Genomic DNA, 14,186 nt, shown 5'->3' with positions numbered 1-14,186 from the left:
ATGCACTAACATGCACGCATGCTCAAAACGTCTGTCACAACAAAAAACAGAGAAACTCAGATTACAACACACACAGAGGGAGAGTGACTTCATCCTCTGCTCAGGACACCATTACTCCACTATATCTTTACATAGAGACTGGTTGTTTGCTGCAATATCAATGTTCTATCAAGTACAGCACACACATGAAAGATCAGTCAAGATAATGTATAAAGCAGCCGACAACACGGAGACTTGGAAACCAACAGATGGTTGCTACAACAGCATGACCCTCCACTTAAATATGCTCAGTTTAAAAAACATGTCTGTGTTGCAGAGAAACTTTACTACATGTATTCAGTACAAACTAATAATTATAACTAAGCATTTGTTCAACAAACACTTTGTTTTGAAGGTTTTTTTGAGGCACGGTCCAAGGAGTCGATTTTGAAGTTTCCTATTGTTGCATAGCAACAGCTAGCTGGCTGACTTGTCCTCATCGGCTAAAAATGCATCTTAAGGATCCACACCCATAGTAGTTACTGTATACTGGGCAGAATTAATCAGTGCTTCGGTGGCACATATGAAGACGCCGTAGAGAGCTCTGCTCCGCTCTGCTACGTGTCCCTGGGAGGCAGACGGTGCAGACGGTGCCACACCACTGAGCCCTCCATCTGATGTTAGGCATTCTCCAACACAGCCTTGTGTTTATCTGAAGGACTCTTACATTAGCAATTCATCACAAAGACTCAAGGAAATGACCATGCAGAAGTCCCATCTGCCTTAAATGATGTGCACAAAGAATGTATTTATGACTGTATGATTCATCAAAGCTGAGGGTTAACAGGGGCTCCAAGTCGAGTCAATCAAGCAAAGGGAGGAATGAATAATACAACACAACAACAACAATTACATATATTACTTATTAGATGACAGAACTGTGTAAGATAAATGTCTCACACGGAAATATTTTGAGCTCTAGACAGCAGACTATGTTGAGTACCCATTATATGTGATCAACATAATTTCACTCCTTTTTGAAAAGGTAGAAATGATGTGTCAGAACTTCACCAAACATAACAGTTTTGTATTGTTTGTGAGGTATTGCTCTATTTAATATCTCTGGGTGTATATTGCAAATCAATGAGCAGGGCAGTAGGCTGGATGATATGGACAAAATATTCTATCTCGATAGAGCTCATTTCATGCATCAATAACAATTTGACAACAAAATAACAAAAGAAGAATGCACTTTCTTCAGCTCAACAATTTCAGTCTTACTCAAGGGATTTTTGCCTTAAGCCGAAGATATCGTGTAGAGTTCTCCCCATCATACAGATTAAACATGGGGTTTAATCTGTACCACCACAGTATGCCACGGTATCAATATAAACCTACTGTTAGAATAAGATATATTAAACATCTAGCAATGGCTGGGTAATAGCAAAACAAATGATATAAATGAAATTCTGTTGTTCCTTCTGGTTACAACACTGCATAATTAGCTGGAAACTTACCTCGGGACTACAGTGCAATTTCTCCCCACTCTGCACCCATCTCATCCCAGTATTTGCGTGTCTACTAACAACAATGCTCCCGAGCCAGTAGTCACTGTTGGCTAAATACGTCATACACCTAATGAGGCCTGGCCAATGACAATAAGCAAACTTTCGTCCAAGGGTCGCTCTTCCTCTATGCAGGACCAGCTTGTTGTCCTGTTGCTGGGGCTCACAAAGGGACTAGGAGAGCGCCAACCCATCCTGTTTACGGCACTTCAAACCCCAAATCACAATGACATTGCTACACACGCTGTTTAACGACGGACAACGTTGAAACAAAGCCAACAATTGTATTTTGTGTATTTAGTTTCGAGACAACGCAGTTAACGCATGTTGTTCCTATGTGCATTTACAGTCAGGCAGATGGATGTCTGTACCAACTGTGTGTCAATACGTCTAGTAGATTATGAGATATCTCACTGGATAAGTGACCTGTTGATAAGTGAGCCTTGCCCACTGAACAAACACTTTTCCAAAAGGCATCAGGTCACAAGAGACTATACAACAGAAAAGAATTGCTTATACTGTGAAACTGAAAATACATAGAATAATACAAAATAAAACTTGTGTAATGTGCAGTAGAAATGTGTTTCAATTATTACCACCTTATTTATAAATCAAAGCACTCATGAACAACATTTATCACCCCGGTAATCTCTAAAAAACATATCTGCATATGAATGAAGAATCTGTAGGCAACGGGACAAGATTTGCGTAGCAGAGGTGGTCTAATTTTCCATTCCTTACTATGACCAATCTTGTTTGAGCATGCTTTGGTTGCATGCAGGTAAACGGTACATGTGGAGAGCAAAGAGGAGATAGCATTGGCCTAAATGCAAACGCAGAACCCATCTATAATAGATTTTTGTCATTATTTATCCATATTCATATGCTCATATGCTCTTGGGCTTAATATCTGCTGACTACAGAGAAAAGCCTAAATATTATTATACAGTCGAATATACATTAGCATGTGTTTCCATTAACGTAATATACAACGGTGGAGCAACGCCGACAACACTGTCCTTGTCTTACACACAACTGACTCTCTCTCTCCGTTGCTGATGTAGCTGATCGGGAATCTGCAGGTGGGTCTTCCAGTGTTTCATCTGTGCTTGCAACAGTGACTGACTCACACGCCAAACTGCTTGTTGTGCTAACCTCAGCACCTTGTTCTTAATGCTGGATGTCCTAAGGTTTCCGGGCGGAACGCAAGCTTGAGAACTTTAGTTCCACATTACGTGCCGTTAACTTACATTATATTGTGCGTGCACCCGGCTATGACCCCTGTACCATGACGGTAAAATATAAATGCACAAACAGACACACCCTACTACACAGCATAAATCTATTCCTATGCCAGGGTTATAGCAATGAGCCTGAAAAGTTATTCAGGTGGAAATGTGTACAATGTATAGAATTATTATTGATAGTAGTTTATATTAATGTAAAACTGCTCTGTGCCTAAGATCTTTAAGCCATGCTTATGTTGATCTTATGGAGCTTATACAGTGGAACCTTTCACACAGCTACTAATTAATGCATACCTGAGAATAGGGCCAGTGAAAAGCCCAGTCAGGCAGATCTTCAGCGCTACATGTTTTTCTAACTGCACTTGTGCCCACTATTCACACTATGGCTGAGACTGTTTTCATTATAAGCAGTCACATGATTCAAAAAGTACTGTATGTGTTAGGTATGCTGGTAAGTGAAAAATCCATTTATGCAATCAGTCAAGTCGGTGCTAAAAATCCAAAACAACAATGTAAGATTGACATCTTGAATGTTGGGGCAAGACTGCTGTGTGTTTACCAATGGCTCTACGAGTCTTACCCGCACACTGTCTTGGCTGGTCCTCTCCTCCGTCAGCTGCCAGGACATACAGGACTAACAACAGCTGCGGCATGCTAATCGACATGCTGTGCAACTCTTTAAACAAACACAACAAGAACGCCAATCAAGTCAGTTCTACAGCAGACAGTGCGCTTGTATGCTAATCATGCACTGCTCTTCTGTTTACCTTACTGTCAGCGTAAACAAAAGGAAAACCTTCTTTAGATGGGGCTTGACTGAACAATACTGTACATTAGGTTGCAGGCTCACGTACAACTGATGATTATGCCGATGAAAGGATACATTAGCAACAATGCACAGCATCAAACCATGCAGCTTTCGCCGACAATCTAGCCCCTTAGTGACTGGAGTCTTATTTCAAGTGAGTACTGAATGGACGGTTTTATGAAGCACCTAACAATACTCATCTTTCATTACAGACAGATGAATCATACGAGTATCCAAAACTAAGTGACTCATTAAACCAATGCAAACATACACAAGGTTACAGCTCTGCAAAATACAGAGAACCTCTCTTGCTGCACCCAGGAGAGGGGGTGGGGACAGACCTGGATGATTTAACTTATTGGTCTGTCCAAATAAAACTGCCTTTAGTTGTGTTACCAAAAAAAAAACTCAACACTGACTTGTATTAGCTCTTTTTTGGGACTGGGCACTTTTGTTGTTTTGGCTTCTGAATAAACCAGCAGAATCTTGAACTCGAACTTAAACAGTCACTGAAATATCTGACACAATCAACACTTACTATTTGGGTATCATGTTACAAAGGGCTTTTGTATGCGCTGCAGTTGCTACGTGATCGGAAGGAAACAAACATTATTTCTCCCTACAAATTTAACTACTTCACCACAGGAGTCAGTTCCAAACAGTTCAAAGTCTGCAAGTTAGCGTATAGGCATCTCTCTCTCCCATTTCCTGTCAACCTCCAGCTGTCTATCTAAATAAAAGGCCACAATTTTATATTTAAAAAAAGGGGCAAATTTAGAAACATTTGGAAGAAAAGCAAGCACGGCGTGTTGCACTGTTAGAACAAATGCTGCTATTGCCTTAGTCAGAGGTTGGGATAACTGGGTAATACTTTTCAGCAGCATGTTTTTTTTTCCTGATGTTTGTACAGTACCAAGTGCAGTGGCCACAAAAGACACTGCTGAATATGACAATTAGTTCATACTGTGAAAGAGTTTGCTAATCAAGAAAGACCCATTTATTTATAGGCACAAAACAATCTTAGTTGTGTCACTAATTTCTATGGACAGTTGTTTTTTTTTAAAGCTTTCTCACAATAAAATCTCTTGAAGAAAGGCTCCTTTCTTGTCCCTATTGTGGCGCATTAAGTGAGGTTTCTCTTTCACATGTGAACTCAAACCTAGTGAAAATCACCCAAAGAGCACAGGTGAACTAGTGATGAAATCCAAAATGAATATTCTTTGTGATAATGAGACTCTTAACATGCATCAATAAATGTGAGCGGGGGAAAAAAACCTTAAGAAAAGGGAGGCTACAAAAGCACCGTATATGTGGATTTGTATCTGTCTGTCTCAACTTCTCCTCTCTGCCCTAAATGAGCAGTGCCAGGTTTCAACAGTCCAACACTGGGGATTTTTCAAGGTCAGCTTAGCTCAGTCAGCCATGAATTATTGAGCTTGAGCAAGCTCGGTGCCTGTTGTGTTTGTGCCACTTCTAGCCCTGTCCTTCTTCCTTCAAGTTTGTTTCCTATGACCATGACAAACTAAATATCCCAACGATGATAATGTGACAAATTATTGATCCCTGTTGGGGAATTTTCTTTGGGTTTAACCTCTTCTCAACAGTAAACTCAGATCACAGAGTCAAACACAGAACAGGTGGGATTCAGTGTCTTGCTTACTAGCAGGTTGGATGAATGCCACTACAGTTCAATACTATGATGCTTCACACATATATATATATTGAGAGATTCTAATATGTTGAACCTCCTAAATTAGGGCAATGTAACTGCTCCATTTAGCAAATATATCTTTAGACCCATAATTAAACTGAGGTGAGTCTACAGAGGCTTAAAAGTCAGGTTTAGGGGCGCATGAAAATCTGGGGCAGGTTCATGACCACTGTGAGTTTTGTTTCAGTCTGCTGATTTGCACACAAACATGTAGCAAAGCTCAAATGCACAAGCACACACACAATTTTGCCTCTGCCCTGTGTTCCTGAGTGTCAAAAGGGACTTTTACACATCTTCTTTGGAGCTTGTTAGTTTGCAGATCGCCATTCTTCATGAAACGCACGCCAACACACACACTACACATACTTTCCCCTAGGTAGAGGGATTAACTCTAATACCTGACAACAGTGAACCAGTCCGCTGTAATCTCCATCCCCGTGCCTGACTCGTTCTTAACAAGAACCAGCCACTCATCAGTGGAGTAGGCTGTCTGCACAGGAATAGAATGGAGTTTATTAATAGAAAATACAGCAGTGGGAAATGACCCCTGCCTGGTTTTCTATACAGAATAATTGGCCATAGACATATTATATTATTATAACGAAAGTAAGGCGGATAGATAGGGCTGCATGATCGACTGCAATATTGATGTTTAAAATGCAGGCTCCGCTCAAAGTAATCTCTGCTGCATATCAAATCAAACGCTTTCTAAACTAACAGCCAGCGAACACACCAGATGTGTGGCTTCAGTTTTGGAGAGCTGTAGCCTGCAGCGGCTACCTGGTAAAAAACGTTGCTGAATGTTGCGGCTGCAGTAGACGAGAAAAATAAAACAAAGAGCAGACGGGCAAAATGAAAATCAAACTTCTGGAGCAGCAGACGAAGAGCTCGTCCCTTTTGATGTGAATGTAGTGTAACATCCAAGAGAAAGCAGTGCTCTGTTTAATTAAGCGTGTAAGTGCGATAAAAATGATGTTGGTCCTTAAATCAATGAATAATCGTAAGAATAATCACGATCTCAATATTGATCAAAACGATCATGATTATCTATTTGGCCATAATCGTGCAGCCCTTGCGGCAGGTACACACCCCAGTGAGACGCCAAGTGACAGAAAGGACTTTTGGTGAGTAAAGGTCACAGACAGGCAGGCGACATGGTAACTACGGTGGATATGTTCCTTTGTAGAAAGAAAGAAAGAAAGAAAGAAAGAAAGAAAGAAAGAAAGAAAGAAAGAAAGAAAGAAAGAAAGAAAGAAAGAAAGAAAAAGAAAGAAAGAAATGAGCAGAGAATAGAAGGGAGAAGGAGAGAGTAAAACATTGGCTACTCTTTCCCCCTTATCCTCTCCTCATCTCTCATAGGCCAGGCGAGGGGAACTGAGGCGTACGCACATCCTGGGCTAAAATTAGCTCTGCTGCAGCTGCAGGGCCAGACGTGTTGGGATGGGCCCGTATTTCAACTCAGCACACACACACGCACAGAGTTCCGCCAATTACAAAGGGTGAGCCACAACACACAACAGCACAGGTGAATGCCAATAGCATCCTACCTCCTTCCTCTCAGCTGCTCAAACTGAGGCATACAAATGATTTCAATGCAAATGTTGCGTGTATGCACATCCACGCATGCAGGATAAACCCACAGACATACCCTCCAGTAACCCATAATAGGAAAAAGCAATGCTATACATTAAGCATTTTGTCTTGTATCTTATAAAGGATGACATACACTGGGTTGTCGTGGATGCCCTGTGGATAATGTAAATAATAATTTTCAAGTATCAGGGTAAGCAAGCCCTTGTATAGAGTGACTGAATGTGTTGGGGCTTTAGTGTCTTGACAAGCCATGGCTTACTTACAAAAGGAAAAATGACACCAACTCTACTGTAGTCCCATTTCCAAAGTGTTGTAGTAGTACACTCGCCAGATGAATTTCGTCCCCCCTTGCTTCCGCTTAGCTCCACTCATCCATCTGGGATCGCTCCACAGGAGAGGGATTTGGGGACCTCTGAAAAGTGGTTGAGCCAATCAGGACCTCTGGGCAGGATATTTATAGAAGTGACATACCAGAGAAACAACAAGTTTTGATTCAGACAATAATGGTGGCTCGCATCTAGGATGCAGGCATCAACATTGATGTTGATGTTCAACCACGCCTGAAGTGGTTGAAATAGCATGTCAATAAAGATGACGGCAAGTGGTTTATCCAATCAAATGCAAGGATTTTTGATAAGACCCATCCTTCTAAAACACCTCTCCTACAGAGCGATCCCAGGTGGATGAGTGGAGCTAGGCGGAAGCAAGGTGGAACGAAATTCATCTGGCGAGAGTCAGGTTACAATAAACCCTCATGAGGGTTGGAACGCTCAGCTGTTAACACTGTCACAGAAGTATGTCAATTTTCTAAGCAGTGGTTAGGGGTGGTGTTTCTTTGGATGTCATGGCATTTCTAATATTCTGTTCACTGTCTAAAAGAAGTAAACATTACCATCACGCCTTATCATCATTTTGCTGTCCAATATGGCACCGCCTCTATGTTATACCATGGATTTTTTGTTACCGCTGTGAAAAAGCAACATATCCCAGTGGTTTGGCAGTATATGATTACGAAACAATTATTACTGACAATAACAAGCTCAGAAACTGCAGTGCTTTTTGGCCCTTTGCTCCACCAATCCCAGCTAATGACTGTCTGCGGGGCAGCAGGGTCGTCCGCGATGCCTGTAGCGACAACAAGTGACAAGTGTCACATAGATGATGAGGAAAGTATACTAGGGTATGGAATAAGTGACTTGCTTTGTTTGTCTGTCACTCTGTTGACCTCCTTCGCTCCCATTTCAGCTTTACTAGTCCGTTTCACAGACAACGTGCTGCCGCCGCACCTCAATACCCAGCAATAATGGCTGGAAGAAGGGCGCTTATTTTTAATCTATTAGTTATTCTATGGGCCAGAAGTATTTAAACCCAGCAAGGCTTATAATAGCTTCCTTTTTTTACACAAATACCAGTACCCTGGTGGAATTTCAGTATGGTATGAAAAAATAGATACCGCCTAAGCCAAGTAGGCATCACATGACCACGGTATAGAGGTTATAGTCACGGCCCTACCACGGTAGGGTCTAGATGGTAGGCTAACCCAAGATTTGTGGATTTGGGAAATGGTTGAGGTTAGGCATTGACCTTGAATGGTTAAGGTTAAGATAGGTCGCTAGCCAGAGAGCCTCGCAACAGGTTTGCAAATCAAGGGTCACCATTTAGACACAACCCCCTACCACTCGCTACATCCACAAAGAATAGTGGTTAATAAACAATTGTCAAAAAACTGAACATTACAAGCTTCACAAGACGGATTTACAGCAGTACTACTGTTTTGCATTAGCTTGTACAGGTGAACATAATAAACACTAACACAAGAGCCATGAGGCTGAGGGGATTGCTTTTGTATGAAAGCTTGGGCAGTCACAAGTTCACCAACAGTTCAAACTATAGACGACACATGACCACTAATTCCACAGTATTTAGCAACGGCTGCTGACATGGTGCATGGTGTGTGGGGGAGCCGCTAAGCATTTAACTTTACTCCAGAGAAACAGAGGAAAATGTTGTACTGCCAAATAAGCTGCTCAGCCGTCCTCTAACAATGGGCCACCTTGAGCTTTTGTGCCGATACGCTTCATGGCCCACCAGCCTGAGACCACAGGATGCATGACCGAAGGATCAACCAGGGGGAAAATAAAGGAGAGAGGGCTGCAAAACCGCTGAATACCAAAACAATCAAGAGTGCTTGGTCTCTTAACTTCTTTTCTCCCAAGAGACTCATAATGGTTATTAAATTAAATTATTTCCTTAATACGAAAACAACAATAATGCGGGCAACATTTTGGCTTTATCCATGACCACAGAGGCAAAGAAACTACACTAGTTGGACAATGACAGATTTCTTCTGGTAACTGGCGCCAAAATTAATAAGCATAAGCTATCATATTTTTTGGACCTAGACACCTAAATGCAAACTGTTTATTTTTATAATCAGCATTGTTTATAACCAAACAATGCTCATTATACTAGCAGCATTAGAAGCTAGGCCAAACTAAATGTGAGGGAACACTTTAGTTAACAGGTGCCTCCATCTACAGTAAACATCTCTCACAGCTTGTTCCGGCAAAAGCCCCACTTTCCTTCAATGTCTTTCCCATCATATCACAACAACAAATAACTGGCAATAATTCAAAGGCTCCTGGAGTCAGCCAGGCTTTGGCATCTGTTCAACTTCAGACAGGCGCTGAGTCGTGACCAGCAAGCTGAGAAGGAGAGCCGATCGACAGTAAGGCAAAGACCAGCAGAAAACAGTGGCTCTGAGAGGATGGTGACCTATTATCTTGGCTTTTAAAACAAACCATCCATGCTGCCATACTAATGATACAGAGCTTGCGTTTCCCGACTGACATCCAGTACAAGAGTCGGAAAGTTCAGAAGCAGTACAGTCTCATGTAAATTGTGTTCGGATCAACAGCGGAATATGCAAATCCCCTTTGTTCAGTAGTAGTAGCATGTCAAATGAGCCTATCTGGTCAAACTGATCAATGCAACTGTAAGTTTTGGCGGGGAACAGTCTTGAATAACAACGTTTTTTTTCTTTTTCAACATACTTTGTGGTTACTTCTTCGTGAAAATTGTTTTGAAATATCTCTGTGTCATCATAAGAGGCTCCCAAAGGAACTAATCCATTTTTCCCACAGTCCCTCAATTGAGTTTAGCCCCAGTGTTTATAACCTGTGTGATGTTCAACCATCGTAACCATTTTGACCTCTAGGACACTACTACAGAGCAGCAGGGTTGTCCATTTATCAGCCAAAGATATCAAACATTCAAGGGCTCCAGCTTCTCATTTCAGGATTGGCTGCTTTTCTGTTATACCACTGTAAATTGAATACTTTGGGGTTTGGTACTGTACTACTACAACTTGCATATATTGATAGCTATTTTTTTCTGTTTATTATCAACAGTGTAATCCGATAGATTTGGCTAAAATATGTGCTGTGGATTAGCTGTCCCTTGTTTCTAATGCAGAATGGTGGATTAAAGGTTAACCACCTGATCTCCCACCGCAATTTTCCACATACAATGTGGGATTGTTTTAAAATCTTACACTGCGAGCATGTATAGGTTTCTGTCATATGCCAGCCACTGTCAAACCACATAAACAAAACAAACAACTTTTTAGAGAGGTTATTGAAACACTGTAAACAAGCATGGATTAGCCAAAATTGAAAATATTTGAGATGTTGGCGTTTTTTCTTTTATTATAATTTGATAGTACACATGCATGTTGCTGTAACTAGAATAAAGGTACGCAGTTTTTTACACACTAAATCCTGTGACTTTAGAAACACAACAAGAGCTTCAACAATTTGTCAATAGACCAATTAGTCGACTGAGAGAAAAGTAATTGGCATCCATTTCATAATTGATTGTTTTATTATTTTTCCAAGCAAAAACGCCAAACAATCAGCGGTTCCGACTTTCCAAATGTGAGAATTTTATGCTGTTCATTTGTCGTATGATGTAAACTGACTATACTGTATTTGGGTTTTGGACATTTGGGGGGAAAAAACAAGCGATTTTTGGAATACATCACCATTTGAATATGCAGAATAACAGGTATTATTTCCTATGTATTTTACAAACTAATCAATTGAAAGAACAATTGTCAGACTAATTGATGATGACAATGTTGTTAGTTGCAGCCTTAAAGTACCCCCCTACCCCCAACCCCACCCCCACCCCCTGCATTGTATTTAGCAGAATTTCCCTGTACCATCATCTGCTTGGGCAATATACCCTGTGATTCCCAAAGCTTGTTATAACAGTTTTGAGAGTATTGATTAATTTACAAACAAGAACAGAGTACACATTATGCTGCTCCACCTCTATTTAGAGCCCCGAGAAGAACAGTATGAGCTCGTGTTTGGCTGACAGGGAGACAAGTCTCTGTGCAGGGGGGTTCTGGGGGAGAGACATACTGTGTATATCGTGGATGCACAGCCAACACACAGACAGATCTTAAACCTGGCAGTGCAATGAGTCAGCAGCGCTACAGCTCTCTCTGCATGCCAACCACATATCCAGCTGATTCTCAAGACGGTCTGCACGCAACAGGACTAGAATGACTCTACTGGTGACTTATAAATACGTCCAGAACCAATTTGGACGCTGAATAACAAACAAAGGAAAACGCTACAATCAATTTATGAAAATCCATAATGCCCAAACTCTCCAGGGCTGAATTTGCTGTGTCTCTCGTTTGCTTGGCCTCGAGGAGACAACAACAAAAGTGGCAATTCAGATTTTCCCTACTGGAAGAAGAGAAAGGACAGGGGGCCGGCTGCCTGTGTGTGATCCTCTGGCTCTGTGGGAGCGAGTACAGTGGAAAATAGTCCCCACTGCTAATCCATGGCAGGCTAATTACAGCTTTGATCCCTTAGGCGTGTGCATCACCATAGGTGGGAGGGAGGCAACACACTCTGGGGCTCAGTACACTTACAGTTAGATTTGTTTTGGTTTAGAGCTGTCTCAATAAGCTCACATCGGCTGCAGACATGCGGGCAACAAATGACAATGCTTCTCATAATAGTCAACTCAAAGTTCATGAGAATTCAACTCAGCTTCTAGTGAATCCCATTTGAAGCCATTGGGCAAGCTTGAGAGTTGTATACAGCATACAACTCTGCATCTACAGTATACTGCTGATTTCACCAACTCCACAATATGATCTGATACAATTTAGGGCCTCGTCAAAGAACTTGGGCAAAAATAATTTACCATTTGTTACACTGAGCAATAAAAGAAACACAACTCAACTGGAGACGTACATTTAGACACAGATTAAGTGGGTAAATGGAGTTTCTGTCTAAAAAAAGCCACAGCTCTGATGATAGCCTAGTCCCAAAACGCATGGTGATAGAGAAAGAGCTAAAGGAAGGAGGAGAGTGGAAGATAGTGATGACTGAGGGTGAACAGCAGATGGCATGGAATTATCTGGATCTTCAGATCTACATCTTTACCCATGATAACGCTTTTATTTGAGGGGTATAGTTTACTTATGAACAGTATGACTCAGCGCAGCATTCATTTCATTCATACTGATCAGTGAAAGATCAACAAGAAGAGAACTTGGCCGAAGTAAACTGGCTTGGCAGAGCACAGAGGAATGAATTAGTGATGTTGCTGTTTTAAGGAGTGTTGGTTGCTGCTGGTTACTTTGAGCACTGAATTAGTCTGATGTAAAACACTCTACTGTCCAAGGAAGCACCGTTTATCAAATAGCACAGGTCAGGGGGAAGCGTGAGACCCTGTCAGACTGTCTTCAGCCAAAAGGTATAGGCACAGTGCCTGAAAACTGCTACACATGAAATGTTACTAGGAGAAAAGGATCCTGGTCTGATGCCCCTAAAGTTGCCAGGTCCTGTGTACTCTCCCCTGTATGTACTGAATTAACACCTCGCAGTTATTTGTTCATACCTAACAGAACTTGGCCACTGAGACATGTAGGCTGCATATAGGTGTCTGCAAAACGTCAACCAGCGAGAATAAAGCATGCAAGTCACTAACAGGCCACTCGGGGCAGTTGGCAATACAGAAGAGGCTATTCAGAGACTTTATCTCTGTACTTGACAGTCATTTACTGTACACAGCAACTCCTCTCAGACGTTAACAGAATCAGACCCAACCATTTAAGATTGGTTGGTATGAGAAGTAATATATACTAATAATAGTAATAACAACTTCATTTATATAGCATCTTTAAAAACAAAAGCTCACAAAGTGCTTTGACGGACAAAGCAAAAGCGCATCAAATTCTACAAACACATACATACTGTAACAACAAGGAGAGATAAACGATAGGACACTTTAAAAGACAGAAGAAATGACAAGTGAATAACACAAATTAAATTACCAGAGGATGAGGTAAAAAGACAGAAAAAAACAGTCAGATAAAATATGCAAATAAATATATAAAATAAATAAATGGGGACATCACAGAAAAGCAAGTCTATAAAAGTGTGTCATTTCAAAGGAGTCACTGATTCAGCAAGGTTCACTAGATGAACGTTATTGCCCCTTTTAGCACTAAAATTAAGTTATACATAATAAAACTTACAAGGGTACTTCCGCTTATAATTTCAAAATAAAATATTTTTTGAACAAACGAGGTGCATGTTTTTCTGTAGAGTTCAACTTCCAGAGCCATAGTGGCAATTATGTATATATATATTTCAGGACGAAACGGTCCCGTGTCTGACGTTAAGTAACAACCTAACGTGCTTTTTTCCCTTAAAACGTTTTATTTGGGCGGCTCTTCTACGCAGCACTGTTAACTATTAACGTTAGCCACTTAACTAGCTAACGTCTGTTACAACACTGCCACGACAGCCTGAGCCTGTACGTCAACGTTAGCTACCGTTAGCTTGGCTGGCGTGCCGTTAGCGTGCCTGTTCTTGTCAGCAGCTGGTGCTCATCCTCATTTTTTCACCAGTCGTGACCAGGCCGAAACGGCTGACTGCTTGGCTCCAACGCCGAAGCAGATCCCTGAGCTAAAGACAGTTGTGTCGGCGGTGGTCAGCCCGCTAACGCCACGGGTTTACATCCACACCAACAGTGCTGATGATGTTCCAAGTCACCAGCAAAACCCCCTGACTGCGACTACCTGGAAAACCCTGAATGTTTTACAACCTATACCAGGTCATGAAATACTCACCAGGACTGAAGCTGCTTATGGCAATGTCACTCCGGGATAGTAAGGGTGGTTGTTTGTCCTAAAGCGGTCACCCAGGTCGAGTATCGTTCCTCCAAAATGATCCCTCTCTCTCTGTGTGTGC

General features: G+C 41.5%; 1 protein-coding gene across 3 annotated transcripts in view; it reads right to left on the bottom strand.

Annotated features, from left to right (window-relative positions):
* The window catches only part of LOC310952612 (hyccin 2), a 43,156-nt gene extending 28,970 nt beyond the window's left edge, over nt 1-14,186 (bottom strand). For 2 of the 3 annotated variants that reach the window (XM_083921265.1, XM_083921267.1), the window contains exon 1: nt 14,066-14,186. The gene's annotated coding sequence lies outside the window, so the exon portion shown is untranslated. Of the gene's footprint in view, nt 1-1,496; nt 1,536-14,065 lie in introns of those variants that run through there. The other variant, XM_083921266.1, reaches the window with a different exon arrangement.

Source organism: Echiichthys vipera (assembly GCF_963691815.1).
Source record: "Echiichthys vipera genome assembly, chromosome: 10".
Classification (NCBI taxonomy): Eukaryota; Metazoa; Chordata; class Actinopteri; order Perciformes; family Trachinidae; genus Echiichthys; species Echiichthys vipera.
Note: the sequence above shows the minus strand (reverse complement) of the source record. Positions and strands in the feature narration are given on the sequence as shown.